Source organism: Arachis ipaensis, chromosome B9 (genome assembly GCF_059453495.1).
Source record: "Arachis ipaensis isolate K30076 ecotype BB chromosome B9, ASM5945349v1, whole genome shotgun sequence".
Lineage (NCBI taxonomy): Eukaryota > Viridiplantae > Streptophyta > Magnoliopsida > Fabales > Fabaceae > Arachis > Arachis ipaensis.
In genome coordinates, this window is record NC_142444.1 from 121026817 (window position 1) to 121048832 (window position 22016).

Consider the following 22016-nt stretch of genomic DNA (forward strand, 5'->3'; position numbering starts at 1 on the left):
GAGAAGAGAAAAAGAAAAGAAGAGGAATCCTCTATGTCACAGTAAAGAGGATCCTTATTGTTAGTAGAAGAAAAGAAGAAGAAATTCGAACACAGATAGAAGAGGGGGTTCGAATTTGGTGATGATGTGAGGAAGAGATGTTAGTTGATGAATAAATAAATTGAATAAGATGAGAGAGAGGGAGGGATTTTTCGAAAATTATTTTTGAAAAGGAGTTAGTGATTTTTGAAAATTGGTTTTTGAAAATTTGTTAGTTTTTTTTTTTTTTTTTTTTTGAAAATTAAAATTTAAAATTTAAAATAATAGTTAATTAAAAAGAAATTTTGAAAAAAAGGGGGAAGATATTTTCGAAAATGAGAGAGAGAGAGTTAGTTAGGTGGTTTTGAAAAAGATAAGAAACAAACAAAAAGTTAGTTTGAAACAAAATTTGAAAGGATAAGAAGTTAGGAAGTTAGAAAAGATATTTTGAAAAGATATTTTTGAAATTAGTTTTGAAAACGATTTGATTTTTAAAATCTCAATTAATGACTTGATTCATAAGAAATCACAAGATATGATTCTAGAACTTAAAGTTTGAATCTTTCTTAACAAGTAAGTAACAAACTTGAAATTTTTGAATCAAAACATTAATTGTTTATGTTATTTTCGAAAATTTAATACAAAAATAAGAAAAAGATTTTTGAAAAATATTTTTGGAATTTTCGAAAATAACTAAGAATTTTGAAAAAGATTTGATTTTTGAAAAAGATTTTGAAAAAGATAAGATTTTCAAATTGAAAATTTGATTTGACTCATAAGAAACAATTTGATTTTAAAAACTTTTGAAAAAGTCAACTCAAATTTTTGAATTTGATGAGGGAAAAAGGGAAAGATATTTTTTTGATTTTTGAAATTTTTATGATGCAAGGGAAAAAAAGAAAAATGATGCAATGCATGAAATTTTTAGATCAAAACAATGAATGCATGCATGAATGATATGAGTGTCAAGATGAACACCAAGAACACTTTGAATGTCAAGATGAACATCAAGAACATATTTTGAAAAATTTTTAATGTAAAGAAAACATGCAAGACACCAAACTTAGAATTCTTTAATGCTTACGCACTAAGAATTCAAGAATGCATATGATAAACATGAAAAGACATAAAACAAAAAATCATCAAGATCAAACAAGAAGACTTACCAAGAACAACTTGAAGATCATGAAGAACACTATGAATGCATGATATTTTCGAAAAAATGCAAGATGCATATGCAAGTGACACCAAACTTATGATATGACTCAAGACTCAAACAAGAAACACAAAATATTTTTGATTTTTATGATTTTCTAATTTTTTTGGATTTTTATTTTATATTTTTCGCATATTAAAAGGAAAAATAAGGATTCCAAAAATTTTTAACATGAATTCCAGGAATCTTGCCATGTTAGTCTAAAGCTTCAGTCCAGGAATTAGACATGGCTCACTAGCCAGCCAAGCTTTCAAAGAAAGCTCCAGTCCAAAACACTAGACATGGCCAATGGCCAGCCAAGCTTCAATAGGTGATCATGGATCAGCAGCAGGTGGATGAGCAACAACTAATTTGCTTTTGATAACAAATTGTAAGCCTCAGTCCAAATGAATTTAGACATGGCTTTACAGCCAGCCAGGCTTCACATGCTTCATGAAACACTAGAATTCATTCTTAAAAATTTTGAATAAATTTTTGAAAACATTTTTATTTTTTTCGAAAACAAAAGAGAAATTTTAGAAATTTTTTTGAAAAATTTTTGAAAAGAAAACGAAAAGAAAGTTACCTAATCTGAGCAACAAGATGAACCGTCAGTTGTCCAAACTCAAACAATCCCCGGCAACGGCGCCAAAAACTTGGTGCACGAAATTGTGATACATATCCATGGCTTCAAAGGCCTGGGTGCTCTAATCTTAATTCATAATTGTCACAACTTCGATACAACTAACCAGCACGTGCACTGGGTCGTCCAAGTAATACCTTACGTAAGGGTCGAATCCCACGGAGATTGTTGGTATGAAGCAAGCTATGGTCATCTTGTAAATCTCAGTCAAGCGGATATAAAGTGATAATGTTGTTTTCGAATATTATATAATAAAATAGGGATAGAGATACTTATGTAAATCATTGGTAGGAATTTCAGATAAGCGAATGGAGATGCTTTTCGTTCCTCTGAACCTCTGCTTTCCTGCTATCTTCATCCAATCAGGCTTACTCCTTTTCATGGCTGGCTTTATGCAACGGCATCACCGTTGTCAGTGGCTACATCCCCTCCTCTCAGTGAATAATATGCTCATGCACCCTGTCACGGCACGGCTATTCATCTGTCGGTTCCCGATCATGCTGGAATAGGATTCACCCTCCTTTTGCGTCTGTCACTAACGCCCAGCACTCGCGAGTTTGAAGCTCGTCATAGTCATTCAATCATTGAATGCTACTCAGAATACCACAGACAAGGTTTAGACCTTCCGGATTCTCTTGAATGCCGCCATCATTCTAGCTTACGCCACGAAGATTCTGGTTAGGAGATCTAAGAGATACTCATTCTAGCTTAATTCATGTAGAACAGAAGTGTTTGTCAGGCACGCGTTCATAGGGGAGAATGGTGATGAGCGTCACACATAATCATCACCTTCATCACGTTCTTGGGTGCGAATGGATATCTTAGAAGCGAAATAAGAAGAATTGAATAGAAAACAGTAGTACTTTGCATTAATCTTTGAGGAACAGCAGAGCTCCACACCTTAATCTATGGAGTGTAGAAACTCTACCGTAAATACATAAGTGAAGGTCCAGGCATGGCCGAGATGGCCAGCCCCCTAAACGAGATCAATAGTCTCCTAAGATGAACAATGGATTAAAACTGAGACCAAAGATGGTCAAAAAGACGTCTACTACAATAGTAAGAGGTCCTATTTATAATAAACTAGTCACTAGGGTTTACATGAGTGAGTAATTGATGCATAAATCCACTTCCTGGGCCCACTTGGTGTGTGTTTGGGCTGAGCTTAAGTGTAGCACGTGCAGAGGCCATTTGTGGAGTTGAACGTCAGTTTCTGTGCCAGTTTGGGCGTTCAACTCTGGTTTTGGATCCTTTTCTGGCGCTGGACGCCAGATTTGGGCAGAAGGCTGGCATTGAACGCCAGTTTACGTCGTCTATTCTTGGCCAAAGTATGGACTATTAAATATTGCTGGAAAGCCCTGGATGTCTACTTTCCAACGCAATTGGAAGCGCGCCATTTCGAGTTCTGTAGCTCCAGAAAATCCACTTTGAGTGCAGGGAGGTCAGAATCCAACAGCATCAGCAGTCCTTTTTCAACCTCTGAATCTGATTTTTGCTCAAGTCCCTCAATTTCAGCCAGAAAATACCTGAAATCATAGAAAAACACACAAACTCATAGTAAAGTCCAGAAATGTGAATTTAACATAAAAACTAATGAAAACATCCCTAAAAGTAACTAGATCCTACTAAAAACATACTAAAAACAATGCCAAAAAGCGTATAAATTATCCGCTCATCATCGTCCACATAGACTTCCATTAGCTTCACGATGTGGTCGAAAAATACTTGTTCATTAACCTCTGATATATGGCCCCCGCGTTCTTGAGTCTGAACGGCATTACTATGTAGCAGTAGTTTGCTTTCGGGGTTAGGAATGAAGTTTTCTCTTGGTTGGGTTGATGCATTGGGATCTGATTGTACCCTGAGTAGGCGTCCATGAAAGAGAGGTACTTATATCCCGACGACGCGTCGACCAGGGTGTTGATATTCGGGAGGGGATAGGGGTCTTTTGGGAAGGCTTTATTGAGGTCGGTGTAGTTTACACACATCCGCCACTTTTCATTTGGCTTTTTTACCAATACGACGTTGGCCGGCCACAATGGGTACTTAACCTTCCTTATGAACCTTGCCTCTAGCAAGGCTTGCACCTGTTCCTCCACGACTTATGATCTCTACGGACCGAGTTTTCTGCGCTTTTGTTGTATTGGTCGAGATCCGGGGTATACGGCCAGTTTGTGGCACATTAAGTCGGGATCTATGCCGGGCATATCAGCGGCTTTCCAGGCAAAGAGGTCGGAATTCTCCCTTAAAAGTGTTACTAGCAGCTCTTTTAGGTTTCCTATCAGGTTTGCTCCTATACTTGTTTTTTTTCTGGGGTGTCTCCGACTTGTACTTCTTCGGTTTCACCTTCTGGCTGGGGATGGAGTTCGTCGCGAGCCCGGGCCCATCTGAGTTTGATGGCGTTGGCCTCTTTTCCTCCAGGGTCACCCTTAAGGTTCAGAATTTCATTGTAGCAGCGTCACGTGAGCTTTTGGTCTCCTTTGACGGTGGCTATGCCTTTTGGAGTTGGGAACTTTATGCATAGGTGTGGAGTGGAAACTACTGGGCGAGCTGATTTAAGGTCGTTCGGTGGTGAACGAAATTGTGATGTCCAGGCTCGAACAATCCCTGGTAACGTGAGCAACTTGGTGCGTGTAATCGTGATTACACACTCATAATTTGTCACAACTTCGATACAACTAACCAGCAAGTGCACTGGGTCGTCCAAGTAATACCTTACGTGAGTATGGGTCGAATCCCACGGAGATTGTTGGTATGAAGCAAGCTATGGTCACCTTGCAAATCTCAGTTAGGCAGATATAAATTGATAATGATGTTTTCGAATACTAAATAATAGAATAGGGATAGAGGTACTTATGTCAATCATTGGTAGGAATTTCAGATAAGCGAATGGAGATGCTTTTCGTTCCTCTGAACCTCTGCTTTCCTGCTATCTTCATCCAATCAGTCTCACTCCTTTCCATGGCTGGCTGTATGCAAGGGTATCACCGTTGTCAGTGGCTACATCCCCTCCTCTCAGTGAAAAATATGCTCACATGCTCTGTCACAGCACGGCTAATCATCTGTCGGTTCTCGATCATGCTGGAATAGGATTCACCCTCCTTTTGCGTTTGTCACTAACGCCCAGCACTCGCGAGTTTGAAGCTCGTCACAGTCATTCGATCATTGAATCCTACTCAGAATACCACAGACAAGGTTTAGACTTTCCGGATTCTCTTGAATGCCGCCATCATTCTAGCTTACGCCATGAAGATTCCGGTTAGGAGATCTAAGAGATACTCATTCTAGCTTATTTCATGTAGAACAGAAGTGTTTGTCAGGCACGCGTTCATAAGGGAGAAGGATGATGAGCGTCACACATAATCATCACCTTCATCATGTTCTTGGGTGCGAATGGATATCTTAGAAGCGAAATAAGAATAATTGAATAGAAAACAGTAGTACTTTGCATTAATCTTTGAGGAACAGCAGAGCTCCACACCTTAATCTATGGAGTGTAGAAACTCTACCGTATGAAAATACATAAGTGAAGGTCCAGGCATGGCCGAGATGGCCAGCCCCCTAAACGAGATCAATAGTCTCCTAAGATGAACAATGGATTAAAACTGAGACCAAAGATGCCTAATACAATAGTAAGAGGTCCTATTTATAATAAACTAGCTACTAGGGTTTACATGAGTAAGTAATTGATGCATAAATCCACTTCCTGGGCCCACTTGGTGTGTGTTTGGGCTGAGCCTGAGTGTTGCACGTGCAGAGGCCATTTGTGGAGTTGAACGCCAGTTTCTGTGCCAGTTTGGGCGTTCAACTCTGGTTTTGGATCCTTTTCTGGCGCTGGACGCCAGATTTGGGCAGAAGGCTGGCGTTGAACGCCAGTTTACGTCATCTATTCTTGGCCAAAGTATAGACTATTATATATTGCTAGAAAGCCCTGGATGTCTACTTTCCAACGCAATTGGAATCGCGCCATTTCGAGTTCTGTAGCTCCAGAAAATTCACTTTGAGTGCAGGGAGGTCAGAATTTAACAGCATTAGCAGTCCTTTTTCAACCTTTGAATCTGATTTCTGCTCAAGTCCCTCAATTTCAGCCAGAAAATACCTGAAATCACAGAAAAACACACAAACTCATAGTAAAGTCCAGAAATGTGAATTTAACATAAAAACTTATGAAAACATCCCCAAAAGTAACTAGATCCTACTAAAAACATACTAAAAACAATGCCAAAAAGCGTATAAATTATCCGCTCATCACAACACCAAACTTAAATTGTTGCTTGTCCCCAAGCAACTGAAAATCAAATAGGATAAAAAGAAGAGAATATACTATAAATTCCAAACTATCAATGAAACAGAGCTTCAATCATATGAGCGGGACTTATAGCTTTTTGCCTCTTGAATAGTTTTGGCATCTCACTTTATCCATTGAGGTTCAGAATGATTGGCATCTATAGGAACTTCAGATTTCGAATAGTGTTATTGACTCTCCTAGTTCAGTATGATGATTCTTGAACACAGCTTCTTTATGAGTCTTGGCCGTGGCCCTAAGCACTTTGTTTTCCAGTATTACCACCGGATACATAAATGCCACAGACACATAATTGGGTGAACCTTTTCAGATTGTGACTCAGCTTTGCTAAAGTCCCCAATTAGAGGTGTCCAGGGTTCTTAAGCACACTCTTCTTTTGCTTTGGACCTTGACTTTAACCGCTCAGTTTCAAGTTTTCACTTGACACCTACACGCCACAAGCACATGGTTAGGGACAGCTTGGTTTAGCCGCTTAGACCAGGATTTTAGGCCCTCCTATCCACTGATGCTCAAAGCCTTGGGATCCTTTTTATTTGCCCTTGCCTTTTGGTTTTAAGGGTTATTGGCTTTTTCTGCTTGCTTTTTCTTTTTCTTTCTATTATTTTTTTTTTCTATTTTTTTTCGCCCCTTTTTTTTTCTGCAAGCTTTGTTTTATGCTGCTTTTTCTTGCTTCAAGAATCATTTTTATGATTTTTCAGATTATCAAATAACATGTCTCCTAGTCATCATTCTTTCAAGAGCCAACATATTTAACATTCTTAAACAACAACTTCAAATGACATATGCACTGTTCAAGCATACATTCAGAAAACAAGAAGCATTGTCACCACATCAATATAATTAAGCTAAGTTCAAGGATAAATTCAAAACTCATGTACTTCTTGTTCTTTTGAATTAAAACAATTTTTTATTTAAGAGAGGTGATGGATTCATAGGACATTCATAACTTTAAGACATAGTTACTACTACTAATGATCATGTAATGAAGACACAAACACAGACAAGCACATAGCATAGAAAACGAAAACAGAAGAAATAAGGACAAGGAATGAATCCACCTTAGTGGTGGTGGCGTTTCCTTCTTGAGGAACCAATGATGTCCTTAAGCTCTTCTATGTCTCTTCCTTGTCTTTGTTGCTCCTCCCTCATTGCTTTTTGATCTTCTCTTATTTCATGGAGCATGATGGAGTGCTCTTGATGTTCCACCCTTAGTTGTCCCATATTGGAACTCAATTCTCCTAGGGAGGTGTTGATTTGCTCCCAATAGTTTTGTGGAGGAAAGTGCATTTGAGGCATTTCCGGAATCTCATGGTGATGAGCTTCTTGCGCCTCTTGACCTCCATGACTGGGCTCTCTTGCTTGCTCCATTTTTTTCTTAGTGATGGGCTTGTCCTCTTTGATGAGGATATCTCCCTCTATGTCAATCCCAGCTGAATTGCATAGGTGGCAAATGAGGTGAGGAAAGGCTAACCTTGCCATAGTGGAGGACTTGTCAGCCACCTTGTAGAGTTCTTGAGGTATAATCTCATGAACTTCCACCTCTTCTCCAATCATGATGCTATGGATCATGATGGCCCGGTCTATAGTAACTTCAGACCGGTTGCTAGTGGGAATGATTGAGCATTGAATAAACTCCAACCATCCTCTAGCTATAGGCTTGAGGTCCAATCTTCTTAGTTGAACCGGCTTGCCTTTGGAGTCAATTTTCCATTGAGCTCCTTCTACACATATGTCCATAAGGACTTGGTCCAACCTTTGATCAAAGTTGACTCTCCTTGTGTAGGGGCGTGCGTTCTCTTCCATGTATGGCAAGTTGAACGCCAACCTCACATTCTCCGGACTAAAATCTAAGTATTTCCCCCGAACCATTGTAACATAGTTCTTTGGATCCGGGTTCTTACTTTGATCATGGTTCTTGGTGATCCATGCATTGGCATAGAACTCTTGAACTATTAGGATGCCAACTTGTTGGATGGGATTTGTTAGAACTTCCCAACCTCTTCTTTGAATTTCATGTCGGATCTCCGGATACTCATTTCTTTTGAGTTTAAAAGGGACCTCAGGGATCACCTTCTTCTTGGCCACAACATCATAGAAGTGGTCTTGATGGGCTTTGGAGATCAACCTTTCCATCTCCCATGACTCGGATGTGGAAGCTTTTATCTTCCCTTTCCCTCTTCTAGAGGATTCTCCGGTCTTAGATGCCATCAATGGTAATGGAAAAACAAAAAGCTTATGCTTTTACCACACCAAACTTAGAATATTGCTCGCCCTCGAGCAATAAACAAAAGAATAGAAGAAGAAGAAGAAGAAATATGGAGAGGGAGAGGGAGATGTGGTTTTGGCCAAGAGGAGTGTAGAGGGGTGTGTTGTGTGAATTTGATGAAGAATGGAGGTCTTTGTATAGGGAAGGGAGGGGGGGTTAAGGTTCGGCCATATGGGTGGGTTTGGGTGGGAAATTGGTTTTGAATTTTGAAGGTAGGTGGAGTTTATGAGGTAGGTTTATGGGGAAGAGTGGATGGATGTGAGTGGTGAAGAGGTGATGGGGAAGAGAGTTTGAGGTGATTGGTGAAGGGTTTTTGGGAAAGAGTGTTTATGGGGTTGTGTGAAAGAGAGGGGTGAGAAGAAGTGAGTGGAGGTAGGTGGGGATCCTGTGGGGTCCACAGATCCTGAGTGGATCCTGTGGGGTCCACAGATCCTGAGGTGTTCAAGGATTTACATCCCTGCACCCATTAGGCATGTAAAAATGCCTTTGTACCCAACTCTGGGCGTTCAGCGCCAGGTTGGTGGCCATTTTGGGCGTTCAACGCCCATTTGTGTGCCATTTCTGGCGTTGAACGCCAAAACCATGCCTGTTCTGGCGTTCAGCGCCCAGAAGCTGCCCATTTTGGGCGTTCAGCGCCAGAACCATGCTCTGTTCTGGCGCTGAACGCCAGACAGATGCTCCTCCAGGGTGTGATTTTTCTTCTGCTGTTTTTGATTCCGTTTTCAATTTTTCTATTTATTTTGTGACTCCACATGATCATGAACCTAAGAAAACATGACAAACAATAAAAATAAGAATTAGATAAACATTGGGTTGCCTCCCAACAAGCGCTTCTTTAATGTCAATAGCTTGACAGTGGGCTCTCATGGAGCCTCACAGATGTGCAGAGCTTTGTTGAGACTCTCCAACACCAAACTTAGAGTTTGGATATGGGAGTTCAACACCAAACTTAGAGTTTGGTTGTGGCCTCCCAATACCAAACTTAGAGTTTGACTGTGGGGGCTCTGGTTGACTCTGCTTTGAGAGAAGCTTTTCAAGCTTCCTCTCCATGGTTGCAGAGGGAGATCCTTGAGTTTTGAATACAAGGGAGTTCTCATTCCATTGAAGGACTATTTCACCTCTGTCAACATCAATCACAGCTCTTGCTGTGGCCAGGAAAGGTCTTCCTAGGATGATGGATTCATCCTGTTCCTTTCCAGTATCCAGGACTATGAAATCAGCAGGGATGAAAGGCCCTCAACCTTTACTAAAACGTCCTCTACTTGTCCATAAGCCTGTTTTCTTGAACTGTCTACCATCTCTAATGAGATTTTAGCAGCTTGCACCCCATAGATTCCCAGTTTCTCTATTACAGAGAGGGGCATGAGGTTTATTCCTGAACCAAGGTCACATAGAGCCTTAAAGATCATAGTGCCTATGGTACAGGGTATTATGAACTTTCCAGGATCCTGTCTCTTCTGAGGCAATGTCAGTTGATCCAGATCTCTTAGTTCATTGATGAACAAGGGAGGTTCAACTTCCCAAGTATCAATGCCAAATAATTTGGCATTCAGCTTCATGATTGCACCAAGAAACTTGGCAGTTTGCTCTTCAGTAACATCCTTATTCTCTTCAGAAGAGGAATACTCATCAGAGCTCATGAAGGGCATAAGGAGGTTCAATGGAATCTCTATGGTCTCTAGATGAGCCTCAGAGTCCTTTGGTTTCTCAGAGGGAAGCTCCTTATTGACCACTGGACGTCCCAGGGGGTCTTCCTCCTTGGGATTCACGTCCTCTCCTCTCCTCACAGGTTCGGCCATGGCGCTTATGTCAATGGCCTTGCACTCTCCTTTTGGGTTCTCTTCTGTATTGCTTGGGAGAGTACTAGGAGGGATTTCAGTGATCCTTTTACTCAGCTGGCCCACTTGTGCTTCCAGATTTCTAATGGAAGACCTTGTTTCATTCATGAAACTTACAGTGGCCTTAGATAGATCAGAGACTAGATTTGCTAAATTAGAAGCATTTTGTTCAGAGTTCTCTGTCTGTTGCTGAGTTGATGATGGAAAAGGGTTGCTATTGCTAAACCTGTTTCTTCCACCATTATTAAAGCCTTGTTGGGGCTTTTGATCCTTCCATGAGAAATTTGGATGATTTCTCCATGTTGAGTTATAGGTGTTTCCATAAGGTTCACCTAAGTAGTTCACCTCTGCTATTGCAGGGTTCTCAGGATCATAGGCTTCTTCTTCAGAAGATGCCTCTTGAGTACTGTTGGATGCAGCTTGCATTCCATGCAGACTCTGAGAAATCATATTGACTTGCTGAGTCAATATTTTGTTCTGTGCCAATATGGCATTCAGAGTATCAACTTCAAGAACTCCCTTCTTCATAGGCGTCCCATTGCTTACAGGATTCCTTTCAGAAGTGTACATGAACTGGTTATTAGCAACCATGTCAATGAGTTCTTGAGCTTCTGCAGGCGTTTTCTTTAGGTGAATGGATCCACCTGCAGAGGTATCCAATGACATCTTAGATAACTCAGACAGACCATCATAGAATATATCCAGGATGGTCCATTTTGAGAGCATGTCAGAAGGACACTTTTTGGTCAACTGTTTGTATCTTTCCCAAGCTTCATAGAGGGATTCACCTTCTTTCTGTCTGAAGGTTTGAACATCAGCTCTAAGCTTGCTCAGCTTTTGTGGAGGAAAGTACTTGGCTAAGAAAGCCGTGACCAGCTTATCCCAAGAGTTCAGGCTGTCTTTGGGTTGAGAATCCAACCATAATCTAGCTCTGTCTCTTACAGCAAAAGGGAAAAGCATGAGCCTATAGACTTCAGGATCTACTCCATTAGTCTTAACAGTATCACATATCTGCAAGAATTCAGTTAAGAACTGAAAAGGATCTTCAGATGGAAGTCCATAAAACTTGCAGTTCTGCTGCATCAAAGAAACTAATTGAGGTTTCAGCTCAAAGTTGTTTGCTCCAATGGCAGGAATGGAGATGCTTCTTCCATGTAAATTGGAATTAGGTGCAGTAAAGTCACCAAGCATCTTCCTTACATTATTATTATTTTCGGCTGCCATCTCCTCTTCCTGTTCGAAAATTTCTGAAAGGTTATCTCTGGATTGTTGTATTTTAGCTTCTCTTAATTTTCTCTTCAGAGTCCTTTCAGGTTCTGGATCTGCTTTCACAAGAATGTTCTTATCCTTGCTCCTGCTCATATGACAAAGAAGAAGGCACAGAAAAATAATAATAATAATAATAGAGATCCTCTATACCACAGTATAGGGATCCCTGTGTGAGTGGAAGAAGAGGGGGAGACAAAGAATGTAATATAATGGAAGAAGCACAATTGTAAGGATGGCAGAGATGTGAGATGAGATGTTAGGATATGAATGAATAAATAGAATAAGATGGGAGAGGGAGAATTTTCGAAAATATTTTTGAAAAAGAGTTAGTGATTTTCGAAAAATGGTTTTTTGAAAAAATGTTAGTAATTTTCGAAATTTTTTTTTTTGAAATCAAAAATAAAAAATAAAAATAATTAGTTAAAAAAAAAAGAAATTTTTGAAAAAGAGGGAAGATATTTTCGAAAAATGAGAGAGAGAGAGAGAGAGTTAGTTAGGTAGTTTTGAAAAAGTTAAGAAACAAACAAAAAGTTAGTTAGTTAGTTGAAACAAATTTTGAAAACCAATTTTGAAAAGATAAGAAGTTAGGAAGTTAGAAAAGATATTTTGAAAAGATATTTTTGAAAAAAATAAGATAAGAAGATATTTTTGAAAAGATATGATAGGAATTAGTTTTTGAAAAAGATTTGATTTTTAAAATCTCAATTAATGACTTGATTCACAAGAAATCACAAGATATGATTCTAGAACTTAAAGTTTGAATCTTTCTTAACAAGTAAGTAACAAACTTGAAATTTTGAATCAAAACATTAATTGATTATGTTATTTTCGAAAATTTGGTATAAAAATAAGAAAAAGATTTTTGAAAAATATTTTTGGAATTTTCGAAAATAACTAAGAATTTTGAAAAAGATTTGATTTTTGAAAAAGATTTTGAAAAAGATAAGATTTTCAAATTGAATATTTGATTTGACTCATAAGAAACAACTTGATTTTTAAAAATTTTTGAAAAAGTCAACTCAATTTTCGAATTTGATGAGAGAAAAAGGGAAAGATATTTTTTTGATTTTTGAATTTTTATGATGCAAGAGAAAAACACTAAAAAGATGCAATGCATGAAATTTTTTTGATCAAAACAATGAATGCATGCAAGAATGCTATGAATGTCAAGATGAACACCAAGAACACTATGAATGTCATGATGAACATCAAGAACATATTTTTGAAAAATTTTTAATGCAAAGAAAACATGCAAGACACCAAACTTAGAATTCTTTAATGCCTAGACACCAAGAATTCAAGAATGCATATGAAAAACACTATACAACACAAAAAAAAAATCATCAAGATCAAACAAGAAGACTTACCAAGAACAACTTGAAGATCATGAAGAACACTAGGAATGCATAAAATTTTCGAAAAATGCAAGATGCACATGCAATTGACACCGAACTTATAACATGACTCAAGACTCAAACAAGAAACAGAAAAATATTTTTGAATTTTTTTATGATTTTCTTAATTTTTTTGGATTTTTTTTTTTTTGAAAATTATATGAAAAAGAAAAAATAAGGATTCCAAAATTTTTAACATGAATTCCAGGAATCTTGCCATGTTAGTCTAAAGCTTCAGTCTAGGAATTAGACATGGCTCACTAGCCAGCCAAGCTTTCAATGAAAGCTCCGGTCCAAAACACTAGACATGGCCAATGGCCAGCCAAGCTTCAGCAGATATGGATGCTTTTCATGTATAGAGCAACTAAGTGTGTGAGAATCTCTTCATTTGGGATGGTAAGTTGAAACCCCAGTCCAAAAGATTAGTCATGGCTTACAGCCAGCCAGGCTTCAACAAATCATCATGAAACACTAGAATTCATTCTTAAAAATTCTGAAGAAAAACATATTTTTGAAAACATTTTTTTTTTTCGAAAACAGATGAGAAAATTTTAGAAATATTTTTGAAAAATTTTTGAAAATAAAATAAAAAAAAATTACCTAATCTGAGCAACAAGATGAACCGTCAGTTGTCCAAACTCAAACAATCCCCGGCAACGGCGCCAAAAACTTGGTGCTGTTGCCGGATCAAACTTGGCACTGATGTTACCGGACCAAAAGCTTGCCGAAAACTCAAACAATCCCCGGCAACGGCGCCAAAAACTTGGTGAACGAAATTGTGATGTCCAGGCTCGAACAATCCCTGGCAACGTGAGCAACTTGGTGCGCGTAATCGTGATTACACACTCATAATTTGTCACAACTTCGATACAACTAACCAGCAAGTGCACTGGGTCGTCCAAGTAATACCTTACGTGAGTAAGGGTCGAATCCCACGGAGATTGTTGGTATGAAGCAAGCTATGGTCACCTTGCAAATCTCAGTTAGGCAGATATAAATTGATAATGATGTTTTCGAATACTAAATAATAGAATAGGGATAGAGGTACTTATGTCAATCATTGGTAGGAATTTCAAATAAGCGAATGGAGATGCTTTTCGTTCCTCTGAACCTCTGCTTTCCTGCTATCTTCATCCAATCAGTCTCACTCCTTTCCATGGCTGGCTGTATGCAAGGGCATCACCGTTGTCAGTGGCTACATCCCCTCCTCTCAGTGAAAAATATGCTCACATGCTCTGTCACAGCACGGCTAATCATCTGTCGGTTCTCGATCATGCTGGAATAGGATTCACCCTCCTTTTGCGTTTGTCACTAACGCCCAGCACTCGCGAGTTTGAAGCTCGTCACAGTCATTCGATCATTGAATCCTACTCGGAATACCACAGACAAGGTTTAGACTTTCCGGATTCTCTTGAATGCCGCCATCATTCTAGCTTACGCCACGAAGATTCCGGTTAGGAGATCTAAGAGATACTCATTCTAGCTTATTTCATGTAGAACAGAAGTGTTTGTCAGGCACGCGTTCATAAGGGAGAAGGATGATGAGCGTCACACATAATCATCACCTTCATCACATTCTTGGGTGCGAATGGATATCTTAGAAGCGAAATAAGAAGAATTGAATAGAAAACAGTAGTACTTTGCATTAATCTTTGAGGAACAGCAGAGCTCCACACCTTAATCTATGGAGTGTAGAAACTCTACCGTATGAAAATACATAAGTGAAGGTCCAGGCATGGCCGAGATGGCCAGCCCCCTAAACGAGATCAATAGTCTCCTAAGATGAACAATGGATTAAAACTGAGACCAAAGATGCCTAATACAATAGTAAGAGGTCCTATTTATAATAAACTAGCTACTAGGGTTTACATGAGTAAGTAATTGATGCATAAATCCACTTCCTGGGCCCACTTGGTGTGTGTTTGGGCTGAGCCTGAGTGTTGCACGTGCAGAGGCCATTTGTGGAGTTGAACGCCAGTTTCTGTGCCAGTTTGGGCGTTCAACTCTGGTTTTGGATTCTTTTCTGGCGCTGGACGCCAGATTTGGGCAGAAGTCTGGCGTTGAACGCCAGTTTACGTCGTCTATTCTTGGCCAAAGTATGAACTATTATATATTGCTGGAAAGCCCTAGATGTCTACTTTCCAACGCAATTGGAAGCACGCCATTTCGAGTTCTGTAGCTCCAGAAAATCCACTTTGAGTGCAGGGAGGTCAGAATTTAACAGCATTAGCAGTCCTTTTTCAACCTCTGAATCTGATTTCTGTTCAAGTCCCTCAATTTCAGCCAGAAAATACCTGAAATCACAGAAAAACACACAAACTCATAGTAAAGTCCAGAAATGTGAATTTAACATAAAAACTTATGAAAACATCCCTAAAAGTAACTAGATCCTACTAAAAATATACTAAAAACAATGCCAAAAAGCGTATAAATTATCCGCTCATCATTCGGCCTATAAGGGCGTTGTACGCAGAGTTCACATCGATCACAATGTAGTCTATGCTTATCGTTCCGGACCGGGCTCCCTTCCCGAAGGTGGTGTGCAGTGGGATGTATCCGAGGGGTTGGATCGGAACGTCTCCTAGTCTGAATAGGCTGTTGGGATATGCTCTTAGTTCCTTTTCTTGTAGTCCGAGCTTGTCGAAGGCAGATTTGAATAGGATATCTGCCGAGCTTCCCTGGTCGACCAGTGTTCAGTGGAGGTTGGCATTGGCTAGTATGATGGTAATAACCATAGGATCATCATGCCCAGGGATGATGCCAGCGGCATCTTCCTTAGTGAAAGAAATGGTGGGGAGGTCGGGCGAACTACTCCCTTCTCCGACGTGGTATATTTCTTTAAGGTGTCTTTTGCGGGACGACTTTGAGATCCCTCCTCCTGCGAATTCTCTGTTGATCATATGAATGTGCCTTTATGGGTGTGAGGGGGCGTTCAGCTCTTCCTTCCTCTTCAAGTCTTCCTTCTCGGGTCAATTTTTCTATGATGTTCTTTAAGTCGTAGCATTCGTTGGTGGGTTGCCCATAGATTTTGTGGTAATCGCAGTACTCGATCCGACTTCCTCCCTTTTTGTGCTTAATTGGACGGGGTGGTGGGATCTTTTCCGTGTAGTATATTTTCCTGTAGACATCCACTAAAGATACCCGTAGAGGGGTATAGTTATGGTATTTCCTGGGCTTCTCTTCAGATTGGTCCTCCTTCTTTCTTGCCTCTTTATCTTTGTCCCGGGAGGGGTAGGAGAACCCAGTTTTGGAGCTTTTCCATAGTCGGGAGTTTTCCTCCATGTTGATGTATTTCTCCGCTCGTTTTTGTACTTCTTTCAAGGATGTGGGGTACTTCTTAGATATAGAGTGGCTAAAGGGCCCCCCACGCAGGCTGTTGACAAGTCCCACGATAGCCACTTTTGTGGGGTGATTCTATATGTCGAGGCACGTCTTATTGAATCTTTCCATGTAGTTTCGGAGGCTTTCCCGATCTCCCTGCTTGATCCCTAGCAGACTTGGAGCGTGTTTGGCTTTGTCTTTTTGAATGGAGAACCTGGCTAGGAATTTCTTAGCAAGGTCATCGAAACTTATGATTGACCTTGGGGGCAGGTTGTCAAACCACTTTATGGCTATTTTGGTGAGGGTAGTTGGGAAGGCCTTGCAGTGAGTTGTGTCCGAGGCATCCGTGAGATACATCCGACTCCTAAAGTTACTGAGATGATGGCTTGGATCAGATGTTCCATCGTATGGGGTCATGTCAGGGGCTTTGAAGTCTTTTGGGACTTTAGCCTTCATGATTTCTTTGGTGAATGGGTCTTGTTCTCTATGTGGGCTAGCTTCATGGTTGGATCGAGTTGTTTTGTCCTTGAGGTCAGCTTCGAGTTTTTGGAGTCTCTCTTCCAGTTCTCTACGCCGTCTCATTTCTCTTCGCAGTCTCTTGTTCGAGCTGTTTAAGGCGATCCTGTTGTTCACGGATGGCATCTAGAATTTTCGTGTTTTGAGGTTTTTTGTCCCCTTTAGAGTGGTTCACTTCTTTTGGGGATGGTGGCGTGACGTCCGCATTTTTTGTTGGTGTACCGTCTTCCAAGCCAGAGGTGTGGTCGTTGTTAGGAGGGTCGTTTTCCATGATGGTGGGATGACTTCTAGGTCCCAGCAACAGCGCCAATGTTCTGAGGGTTACTTGAAACGTTGAGGTCAATCTCAGACAAGATCTTCTGGCTTGATCGAACTTGTCGTGCCCGACTTGCCGGAGTGCGTGGTGCAGCCGATCTTCGTTTACCAGAGGGTGGTGGTACCTGCAAGAGACTCCAATGCTTAAGTCAGTATGGGCTTTAGGCAGGTTTTTTGTAGAATTGGAGTATGAGTTATACCTGGGTGCTTCAGTGTATTTATAGTGGTGTTTGACGATCTTCCTTTGAGATAAGTTTGTTATCTTATCTTATCCAAAGGTGAGATCGTATCTTTGGCCAACCACCTTTTAGTAGGCGGTGGTCTTCTCTTTGAGCTTCCTTGTGCCTCTGGGGAGATTTTCCGGGCTCTAGTCAAAGAAGTCGGTAGCGGGCCAACCTTTCAGGAGGTCAGCCCTTTTGTCTTCAGTCGTCCCGACCCTTCAACTCGGACCAGTGTGTGAACACGCACTCTCTTTGACTTTGGCATGCTGTGCGCGTTCACGTTATCCGAGTTACACCTAGTCCTAGTTGGAGATCAGTCCCCCTCTTCTCATCCCTTTCTCTTGGTAGACCACGCCGCGATTTACTTCTTCTGGATGCTCCGCACGCATATGAGACTGACTTGGATCTGGTGCAACACCTTCCTATTTCTGCACCTCCGACAGAGCGCATCAAGTTGAACTTTTGGAGTTCATGGCAGCAGTTATGGAGGCCGACATTTTGGACGATTTTTTCGTCTGGAATGATGAGTCGGAGGAGGACTCAGAGTCCGACGAGGAGCCACTTCCCGAGGGATCTTGTGTCGCTTATCAGGAGGAGGTTCATGATATTTTCTATTACCATGTATTTATCTATGATATGGTTTTAAGTATTAACCTTGCGAGCAACTAAATGATTTTTCATGATAAGTAAGTTAATCACGCTAAATCGATAAAGGCTTGTATTAACATTTGCTTATAAAATCCGAGTCTAGATCCAAGTAGGTCCTTATGATAAGTAACACCTAAATATTTGGGATTGGTTATGACGTGTCAAAAGTTGGAGTGTTACAGAAAGGACTCACAGTGAGTGAAGAGATGGCGATAGATGTGGGATAGAGTGTCAAGTTGGGATGAGAATGGAGTGGGGAGTTTTAGGGTGTAATAGTGTGTGTAAGAATGGGTTCATTATGCAATCGTGGATAAGGTGGGGGTGGGGTGGTTGTGAGAGAGTGGTGGCAGAGGTGTGGTGGTGAAGTGAGGTAGTGTGAGCATAGTTATTAGAACCAAACCAATAATTAAACTGATCAGACAATTAGGTCATTAGATTATTAGTCAACTGAACTGTTTGGCCCGATCACAATTAAATAAAAATTATAAACTATAAAATTTAAAATTAAAATACATGTCTTTACACAAATACATTAATAATAATCAAGTATCAATTATTATACATTAATATTAATAATAATAATAATAATAATAATAATAATAATAATAATAATAATAATAATAATAATAATATAGTCATTTGTACAGAATACTTCCTCAACTTAAATGAAGAAGAGAGTAAAAGATAGCATCATTCATAAATCATGTCCAAGGGGTGATCTTAAAGTCTGTGTCTCTTTATTTATGGGACAGCTGTGGAGTTTGAACAACATTTTCTTCCTTTTGATTTGCATATTCTATGAAATTATTGCCTGATCCATTATCATTTCGATTATTTTTTAAATTTAATTAATCTATATTGGAGTAATTTTTGACAAATCAATATCAACAAAAATGTAATAATTCATCATAATTTATAGTAGCAATCAACAAATAAAATGCTTAATTTGATTAAAAAAATACCAAAATTATTTAAAGCTAGTTGAACAGATATATTTGTTAGATTATTTCATAAAGCATTAACCTCTTCAAGAATTAAGAACAGTGGTGAATCTTTCAATATCCATTCCAAATGATCATCAAATACATCAAGATAAATTAGATCATACTTTTGCTTTCACATTTGGTTCCTATGTTAGCAATTTATCTTATTACTCTTATGACTACATAATTTTAAAAGCAATACTTTTAAAAAGTATTATCCATAACAAAATAGGTAAATAATTAAAAAAATTATGTTATTTTTGTAAGACCCCAGATTTTTAAAAATCATAAAATAAATTATTTATGATTTATTATATTTAATTAAGATTATATTTTAAGAGATTTTATATATAAATTAAGTAATTTCTTTTTTTGATCTAAAGCTTTAGTAATTAAATAATAATAAGAATTTCATATGCTTTAAGTTGAATAATTAGATTTTTAACTTTATTTTATAATTATAAATGAAATTAATTTTTATTATCTAATTTTTATTGAATTATTGAATTAGAGTATTTATTTGAAAATAAATTTTAAGTTGATAATTAAATAATATTTTTATAGATATTATTATTGGATTAAATTTTGTTTTAAATTAATACTTTACCCAAACCCTAATTCCCAAATCAAAACCTTAATTTTAACCCTAAATCGCCAAATTGGACTAACTCTAACCTAACCTATCCACCACCTCACTGCTACTCACCCACTGCCATCCCCTTCCCATATACACACACACAGCACCCAAAACACAACACATCCACACCATTCTATGTTTCCATCAGTAGTCGCCACCCTTTTTTCCCTCTTCACCGAATGCACATACATCATCATCATCGAGAGAGAGATCCACGAGAAGAGAAGGAAGAAGATGCGCTGCAGTTACGCCACGCCCAACCACGTCCAGCTCGCCAACGCACCGCCACTGTGTATCATCACTGCCACGCCGCGTCTAGCCCGCCTTGCCACAACCATCGTTTCTGCGTTGTCGCCATTGTGGGAGAAAGTCGTTCGTGCCTATCGCAATCTTGTGGAGTTCGGTGCCTTACATCTATCGCCGCTAGAGCTTCGTTGCTACCGCCATTGGTTCACTGATGAGGTGAAAATTAGATTTTCACACAAACTCACCGGCAAGTGTACTGGATCGCATCAAGTAGTAATAACTCATAAAAGTGAGGTTGATCCCACAGGGATTGATGGATCAAGCAACTTTAGTGAGGTGATTAGTCTAGTCAAGCTAACAGTATTGAATAGAGTGAAAATTTGATAACAGAATGTAAATTACAGTGAATTTAAAGTTGCAGAATGTAAATGAGCAGAAACGTAAAGAGCAAGGAATGTAAATTGACAGAATCTTAAATGACAAGAAATGTAGATTGCAGCAAATGTAAAGGGGGCTGGGTGCTGGAAATTAAATGAAGCAATAGATTAAAGCTTAGAACAATTACAGAAGAATTAAAGTGCAGGAAAAGTAAATTCAGATCACAGCAAGCTCAATTGTCAAGTGCAGAGGAACAAAATTGCAGGAAAGTAAATTGGGCGCAACAGAAAAGTAAAATTGCAGAGAAGGAAATTGGAGTAGAGGATTGTAGAAATTGAAATTTGCATAAACTGAAATCAATGTAACTCAAATGTAGAAAGTACAGAAAAATAAAAGTGTATCAAAGAGAGCTTTCTAATCTACTCCTACTCCTACTCCTATTGCTCTCTTGCAGAGCCAGCCTTCCCAATGAAATGGAACTGATGCCTTTACATAAGCTTTTCATAAAATGAAAATGAAATTGAAATTGAAAAGAAATTACAATTTAAATAAAATTCCTATTCTAAATATTTCTTGTGCCTTTGAGTGATGATAATGGGCTTTGCTTGCTTTGGATTTGAAAAAGGGTGGATCCGGATGGCTTGGTTCAAGTGGCATGGGTCAGGATGCACTTGGTAACACTCCCAGTGGAGCGTTCAGTTTGGTTAGTGAACGTTCCGTTCACTTTTCCAAGGCATGCCTTTGGTGCGTCTTTGGTCTTCATGCACTATAAGAAAAACACCCATTCAGGTACACTTGAAAAGTGTAGCCAAAAGTGAAAAAAAATGATGCCTTAGGCTACGGCTACGCTTTTTGGGCTACGGCTACGCTTTTTGGGGTGATTCCTATTCGGCCGTTGCCTATTCTCAAAGGCTACGCTTTTCTGCACCAAGGGCTACGCTTTTGGCGTTTGGGAATAGGCTACGCTTTTCAAGTGATGCTGTCCAGGACCAAAGGCTACGCTTTTCAGCTTTCATTCTTCCAGAATAGGCTACGCTTTTCAACGCTACTGCATCACTTGTAAAGCATAGCCACATTGTATACCATAGCTACTTTTTATAAGCGTAGCCTTAGGTTCCTCTTTTTTTTTTTGTTATACTATAGCTACTGTATATAAGTGTAGCCTTAGGTCCCTCATTATTTTTTTTATTTTCTGTATATATATATATATATATATATTAAAACCTAATATTTAATAATATAACTATATAATCCTATATTTTTAATTAAATTAGTGAAATATTATAAAATAAAAATATTTCTCCATCCAAAAAACCTACTTTTTTTTTTACCGGGAAAAATATTTTTTCATAATTGAAAAACTTTTATAAAGTAATCAGAAAAACAGGAAATAGTTGCCACAGAAAATAATGCATATCTTGTATACAACATCACTGTTATCTACAATCTGTATGTACCATCTTTAGCCTACAGCTTCTAAAGTTTACAGGTTGTTGTAAGATAGAAAACCTGAAAACATTTAAACAAAAAGAAAATTTACATTCCAATGTAAAAAAAATGAAAAAAAAGAAGTCATTTTGGTATAAATCAAATTCCTCCATTACAAATGACCATTTCCCTTGTGCACAACAGTGGTTCTTTCATAACCAAATGTCATCAACAAAAATGGGGGCCTTGCTTGCTTCTCTGCATTCCATGGCATATATGAAAATATCTGTGTGTTATGGTTACTGAGGAAAACATTCAGCTTCACAATAAGTTGCACCATCAAATATCTAGCTGATCAAGATCAATCGTGTTTGCAAAATTTCTTATCAGATCC

At 38.9% G+C, this 22016-nt stretch overlaps 1 non-coding gene across 1 annotated transcript; it reads left to right on the top strand.

The window, feature by feature from the left end:
- Nucleotides 1-10990: 10990 nt before the first annotated feature.
- Nucleotides 10991-11094, top strand: LOC148546135 (small nucleolar RNA R71). Its single transcript, XR_015901071.1, has one exon. It is a non-coding gene; the product is annotated as a small nucleolar RNA R71 (small nucleolar RNA).
- Nucleotides 11095-22016: the final 10922 nt, after the last annotated feature.